The 6,361-nt window shown below is 41.5% G+C and overlaps 1 long non-coding RNA gene across 1 annotated transcript; it reads left to right on the top strand.

The window, feature by feature from the left end:
* The first annotated feature begins 535 nt into the window (after nt 1–535).
* Nucleotides 536–5,734, top strand: LOC149751179 (uncharacterized). The gene is made up of 2 exons (XR_016398539.1): nt 536–1,004; nt 2,267–5,734. It is a non-coding gene; the product is annotated as an uncharacterized LOC149751179 (long non-coding RNA).
* Nucleotides 5,735–6,361: the final 627 nt, after the last annotated feature.

The following is a 6,361-nucleotide window of genomic DNA, read 5'->3' as shown; positions in this document are numbered from 1 at the left end:
AAGCCTCTGCCGGCAACCCCAAATCACAGACCCCCCTAAACACCGAACGAGAGAAAGAGAGAGGGAGTCTCGGTGAAGAAAAGAAGGGAGGAAAGAAAAGAAGAAGAAAGATGAGAGAGGGAAGAGGGGACTCCCGTGTGCGGCCGCGAGCGTCGCCGGCGCCCTGGAAGCTAGGTAAGCCCCTTCCTCCCTATCTTCTAATTTATTCAAGATAACAAAGAAAGAAACAAAGAGAGAAAGGAAGGGGAAGAAACAGGGCTCACCGCGTGCGGCCGCGAGCATCGCCGGCGTCGCTGGCCTCGGCCGCGAGCACCGCGGCGTTGCAGCCGGCCGTGAGCACCTCGACCATCGCGCGGTGCGGCCGTGGGCTCAGTCGCGGGCATCCCGTGACACCGCTAGTCTCCCGGCGCGTCTCTCCTCCGTGGGAGAAGGGAGGGCCGCCGTAGGCGCCGCCGGCCTCGGCTAGCCTCTCGAGAACTCCGTCACCCTCATCCCGAGCTCGCCTTCCTCCCTTCGCAGGAGAAGAAAGGGGGGAAGGAAAAGAGGGATCGGGAGAAGAAAAGAAAGGGTGGAGAACAGAAGAAAGAAAGGAAAAGAGAGAAGGAAAGGAAGGTTCGGGAAGAAACAGGGAAGAAAAGAAAAAGGAAAGAAAAGAAAAGAAAAGAAAAAGAAAAGGAAAAGAAAAAAAAAAGAAAAAAAAAAAGAGAAAGAAAAGAAAAAGAAAAGACCCTATCGGATCAGATCTGGGTTCGGGTCCGAAACCCGTTAAGCCTAATTGACCTATATGAACCCCATCTGGTTTTAAACCGAGCCCAAAGGTTCCAAATTGGGTAAATTGAACTTGGGCTAGATCCTTGAATGGGATCCAGGCAAGTAAGTTCATAGTGTGATGAACTGAGAAATTATATAATAAATAAATGGGGAATAATGTAAACCCTATGATGTTGTTTTAGGTGATTAAGGATTTGTCACCTGGACTTGAGCAATTTGGAAAGCGAATTGATGTAAGTAATCTGCCTTAATCTTATCGTAGATCCTGTATTACGTTTTATAAGATGAACCAGAGTTTTTCATACAATTTGAATTGTATACATGATTTGTGAAGAGAGTAAATAACTTGTTTTAATCTTGTTGTGAATCGTGTATGTAAGTAGCCTGCCCTAATCTTTATGGATCATACATGAAATTTAACATGTTATGCATGTACTGTAGGCTAAGAACGATATGTGTATCTGACATGCTCTAGTTACACAAGTTATGATGATATATGTTTTATATTCCGTTATGCCTACAAAATACTGGGATTACGTTACATGCTAAGATATGAGTTATGAAATATGAACATGAGTGGTACATGTCAGTCACATAATTCATAGTTGTGCACATATTATGTTTTCATAGCTCTTGTGATACATGCAAAATGAATGGAGTTCCATGTTATGATTTTTCTTAGCATGAGTGTAAAGAATGATAATGATTTGCTCTAGCTGCATATTGCTTGTAAGGGGGTACCTAAGAACTACTAATGCTACGGGCCGAATGCAACTGAGCCGGCCTTGCCAGTGGCCGATAATGACTGAGCCAGCCCCGCCAGTGGCCGACTAATAACTGAGCAGGCCCCGCCAGTGACCATTAATGAATTCGCCGTAGCATTTATAAGGTACTACCTATACGGAGCATTATTTATGAACTCTTAAGAGCTACTGACCCGATGTAACTGAGCCGGCCTTGCCAGTGGCCGAGAATGACTGAGCCAGCCCCGCCAGTGGCCGCCTAATAACTGAGCCGGTCCCGCCAGTGGCCAAGAATGACTTCGCAGAAGCATGATCATGAGGCTCATTTCAGAGCCTGGGTATATGAGGCGGGTGCTTCCAAATCCTGCAGATGTGTTTTTGGGAAGAAGCAAAATCGGTGAGGGATGAAGGACGCTTGCGTGAAGCCCCGGAACCGGCCAACATCTGGCAGGGGAGCTCCGTGTTTCCCCCTCATGTGGGCCCGATAGTCACGTGCCTTGCGCAGGCGGGCCGTGACATCTATGAACGTGCATGGCCAAAGCATACATTGTATGAAAATTCTATTTGACTGAAAATACTGCTTTGTTTTCCAAGCATACATATTTTGCCATGATAAATTGTGAGATAATACGCTTGTCAGCTTCTCAAACCCTGCATAAACATGGTTACCATTATGTTCGATCCGGTAAGATTATGTATGATTACTTACTGAGCCGTGTAGCTCATATCCGTTCATTTACTTTTTCTTTCAGATCCTCATCACTGATAGCTGCCAGAGACACGTTAATTTGGTATCAGGGCTTCTTTCTTTTGGGGTAAAGCAAGTATACTTTTGTGTACATAAACTACATAGAAGCTCTGTATTTGGGTACTGACCAGCATGTTGTACTAAGAATGCTTTCATATGAAAAGATTCGGTTGGTTTGACTACCCTGTTACCCAGGTATGAGGCTGCGTGCTATTGTGGGCGGTAGTCGGCAATAGCACGGCCGTGTCACGGATCCGGATTTGGGGCGTGACATCTAGTGGTATCAGAGCAATAGGTTAACCATGAGTAAAAATTTTAAGCTTTAATAAGGAAATGGGTAGTTAAGTCTCATTTAGTGAGATTCCGCATAACCGGAAAGGAAAGAAAAGATTTTATTGGTCGTATCATCGGTCAGTCACGAAAATTGCTTGACACAAATATTTTGATAGGTGATAATGAGCAACAAAAAGAAAGAAGCTAGGGCTAATACAAAGCCATTCTAGGGGCATGATTGTGACAGGTCTGGTATTAGAGCTTAAGATTTAAGACTACTAAGGATTTTGGTGTTTTGAATCAGAATGCTAACGAGCCATGCCAAAATAAGAAAAAGCTATTTTGGAGATTTCTCGACGGAGTAATTTGTATTTTGGATTATGATTAAATTAGATTTTGATCGATGTTAAGTGGAATACTAGCCATGGAATATTAAAGTACATTGTGATTATTTATGTATCAGTATATAGGTGATATTGGAAGTTTAACTTGGTACTGGGTACTGTGGATGATACTTCTAGTTTGAAGTTAATTATTTTGATGACAAGATAGGGTTTATTCATAAGTTGTTTAAGGCTTGGACAAGGAAAGGTTTTATATTCTTCGGGGATGAAATTTGTATGACAATTATGCATGAAACTATTATATAGAAAGAAAGTATATTTGAGAATGAGATTTAAGAGTTTCTCCTTGTTTACTTGGAATGTGAAATATTAGATCTTTGCAAATTATAATGCAAGATTAATATATTGATTGGAAGTCATTTAGTAAATTCCGAGAATAATTTTCAATGTTGAAGAATATTTTAGGCTCAAATGTTCTACTATGGATAAAGTGCAGTAGTTTGTGATCCTGTGATAAATCAATTAAATGAATATTAGTTGAAGTTTTGACAAAAAAAAAAAGAAAAAAAAAAAAAGAAGAGAAAATGATGATGACATGGGGTCATTAGGAAATGCGAGCGGAATCAGCAATAGAGTTGATATGGGAACAGACCCAATAGCACATGATGTTTCAGGGGTTTGTACTTAGTGACCCTGCTTCTAAGATTTGAAGTAAACTATTTCATCTCTAATAGAAGGGCAATTATTAAATGCTTTCGTTTATCACTAAGAAGCAAGTTTAAATTGTTTCATGAGGAAGCTGAAAGTTATGGATGATAATTCCACATATCATCGTCTAGTGGAAAGAGTACAATAGAAGAAGATTTTTAAATAGAGATCTTACAACAAAAGTATACATCCTTTTCTTTTAACGGGAATGTAAGATCCAGAATCACCTTCTAGCAATGCTAAAGCAGGGCAGATTATTGTTCATGCAATTTAAAGATACCTAATATAAGATTGGGATATTGAGAAATAATTTTCAGAAGTTTACACAATTTCGAGCTTAAAATGTCCTAAGATGACTTGAGAGCTTATCTCGTATTAGGAAAGAAGGCTTATTTTCAATGAATGAAGTTGTTGAAAATGTAAAATTCATTTTAAAGCGTTGTCGCTTATTTAAGAGGATCTTATGTTGGGATACCCTTTCTTTGCTCGCTCATGGAAAAGTAAAAAGAAGTTTTGGCTAAGTAACATTCGATCAAGATGGAGGAAAGATTTGTAGTGCAAATATCCATGAGGTATTGAATAGTCCTGTTTGTAGACAAGTAGTACGTTGATTAAAAGTTATTAGTGAATTCAAAGGATTTTGATCAGAGTGCGCAGCGAAAACATAGTGATCTGAAGTATTTATCTAAGTTGGCCAGAAGTATTATTCTTTTGATTCGGAAAGTTTTAATAACAAAAGATTTGATCTGTTTTCTTGTGTAGTAAGATTTTTCTGGATAAATAAAAGGAGAATGTTCTGATTTCTGGATAGCACTGTGCTATCCTAGATTCTCCAGTTTTATGTCATGCTAAGAAACTTCTTAGCATCTTTTGACATGAATTAATAGATCATCGATTTTGATCTTGGATCTAGAATATGTTGGTATGAACCTTCTCCCTCCTAAATTTGAAGCTTGAATTTTTTTAATTAATATCCATCCTTTATTCGATTGAAAGAAATTGAGGTTGTCAATTGACTTTGATGAATATCTATCAAGGGTGGATTGAAGTTGTTTATGATCTAATCTTGTGATAGATCGGGTAATCGAGAGCAGTTGATACTTTGACAAAGAAACTCGAAGTTCTTATTCAGAATTGAGATGTAGATTTTTGTGTATAAGAGAAAAGTTTGATTTAGATCACCTACCAAAAGAATCAAATCTGAAAATGTTAGACCTTATTCTTTTGATAAGATCTAATGATGAAACTGTATTGATGAATAGAATTATTGAAAAATTTGAATTAGAATTCTAATGGAGAAAAGTGTTGTTGATTCTCTGAATAATCTGGAGATAGCTATATAATTTCACCAGTGAGTTTTTCTATTGTTGGCAACTCCTGGGAGATTTTGAGCATCTTAAATTTAGTATTAACGGATTGATGGTTCCTTAGGGCTTAGACCTGGAATGGCCCCTACACCTAGCTATAACATTTTCAATCTTTCTCTTCGAAAGGGGTTTGAGGTTTTGCTAGGATAAAGGTTGATCATTAAATTGTAGGCAAAGTTAAGAGAAGAAAGAGGATTATAGATTATGAAAAGTATTTGATGCTAATGCTCTCACCTATTTCTATTAACCCGATTACGACCGTTGTGTGGACTTAATCGAGAGCAATTAATTTCTTGGGCCAAGAATCATAGCATTTAAAATCTAAGGTTGGAAGATTAGTCCTCTTTTGAAAGAGATCAAAGAACTCCTACGTGTCATAGATGGAAAGGTTCAAGTTTTGAGATGCCATGACTTTGTATGTCAAAATCTTATCAGTAGGTACTCCGAGAGAGAGACTAACTGAGATCTCGAGGATGACTCAATGGTTGACTACTTTTAAAAACCAGAACCTAAGGTATGTTTAATTTCGAGGACGAAATTTATTTTAAGGAGGGTAGGATGTAATGTCCGGGCCCAGAACCTACTAGGCCCAATAAGAAATAGGCCCAGTTAAGGGTTGGGCCCAAATTTCACTGTAGCCAGCATAATTATTATCAGAAAAAAAAAAAAACGAAGGGATAAGACCGACAGGGAGGGGTTACCGCACCCCCTGCTGGCAGCCGATGCCGGCGCGCCGGAGACAAGGGGGGGCGGCGGCCAGTCCCGAAGTATGGAGGAAAGGAGAGGATGGGACCTCTCAGAGGGGGGTCTCATCCTCTAAACAAATATTTAAGCCTCTACCGGCAACCCCAAATCACAGACCCCCCTAAACACCGAACGAGAGAAAGAGAGAGGGAGTCTCGGTGAAGAAAAGAAGGGAGGAAAGAAAAGAAGAAGAAAGATGAGAGAGGGAAGAGGGGACTCCCGTGTGCGGCCGCGAGCGTCGCCGGCGCCCTGGAAGCTAGGTAAGCCCCTTCCTCCCTATCTTCTAATTTATTCAAGATAACAAAGAAAGAAACAAAGAGAGAAAGGAAGGGGAAGAAACAGGGCTCACCGCGTGCGGCCGCGAGCATCGCCGGCGTCGCTGGCCTCGGCCGCGAGCACCGCGGCGTTGCAGCCGGCCGTGAGCACCACGACCATCGCGCGGTGCGGCCGTGGGCTCAGCCGCGGGCATCCCGTGACACCGCTAGCTCTCCCGGCGCGTCTCTCCTCCGTGGGAGAAGGGAGGGCCGCCGTAGGCGCCGCCGGCCTCGGCTAGCCTCTCGAGAACTCCGTCACCCTCATCCCGAGCTCGCCTTCCTCCCTTCGCAGGAGAAGAAAGGGGGGAAGGAAAAGAGGGATCGAGAGAAGAAAAGAAAGGGTGGAGAA

Source organism: Phoenix dactylifera, chromosome 15 (assembly GCF_051530095.1).
Source record: "Phoenix dactylifera cultivar Ajwa chromosome 15, Ajwa_hap1_PhDact_Kaust_v1.1, whole genome shotgun sequence".
Classification (NCBI taxonomy): Eukaryota; Viridiplantae; Streptophyta; class Magnoliopsida; order Arecales; family Arecaceae; genus Phoenix; species Phoenix dactylifera.
Note: the sequence above shows the minus strand (reverse complement) of the source record. Positions and strands in the feature narration are given on the sequence as shown.